Here is a 767-nt window from a genome sequence, read left to right as displayed (position 1 = left end):
CAAAAAGTTTAGTGCCACGTTTAAAAACCGGTACGCTCGGGCTGCTGTGTATGTTTTCTACCCCGACACACGGTAAAAAGAATAATAAATGACGAACAAAAAAAAAAAAAAACTTCCGGAAATTCGACCTTTGACCCGAACTGAGGACGTTAATTTTTAAAAAAAACCGACAGGAGTCCGTTCATTGACGAAAAAACATTCGAGTCATTCCAACAACCGGTTAAATTAACATAATACGTAAATAATAATAATAATAATAATAAACATGTTTGTTTGTATATCAGGTGGTTTTTTTTACTTACGCTTACGTTTTCCTGTAGGATGTTGACCGTTTCCCCGAAAACGAACGTGTCAATAAATATTTTTTTTTTTTTAAATAATAATGATAATAATGATAATGTACATAAACGGAAAGAAAAGAAAAAGAAAAAGAAAAAAAAAAAAAAAACAATCGTCGCCATAAAGTTCGTCGGTGCCATAATTCCGACATCGAATAATCTTCGCGTCGCAAATCAAAAAAAAAAAAAAAAAAAAATCCTGATTCAGATTTATTATTATTATTATTATTGTATTGACTATAGCATTAGGTTTGTGGACAAACAACGAATGAGAATTTGTTTCTTCTTCTTCTTCTTTTCTTTTTTATTTTTTTTCGCTGATCTGAATTTTAGATTTTTTGCTGACGGGAACGTGAATAATAATAATAATAATAATAATAATTTTCCTTAATAATGATATATGGGGGAAGAGAGGGGGAAGGGGGGGTC

Source organism: Pediculus humanus, genomic scaffold, assembly GCF_000006295.1.
Source record: "Pediculus humanus corporis 1103172108294 genomic scaffold, whole genome shotgun sequence".
NCBI classification, from domain to species: Eukaryota; Metazoa; Arthropoda; class Insecta; order Psocodea; family Pediculidae; genus Pediculus; species Pediculus humanus.
This window is presented reverse-complemented; position numbering follows the sequence as displayed.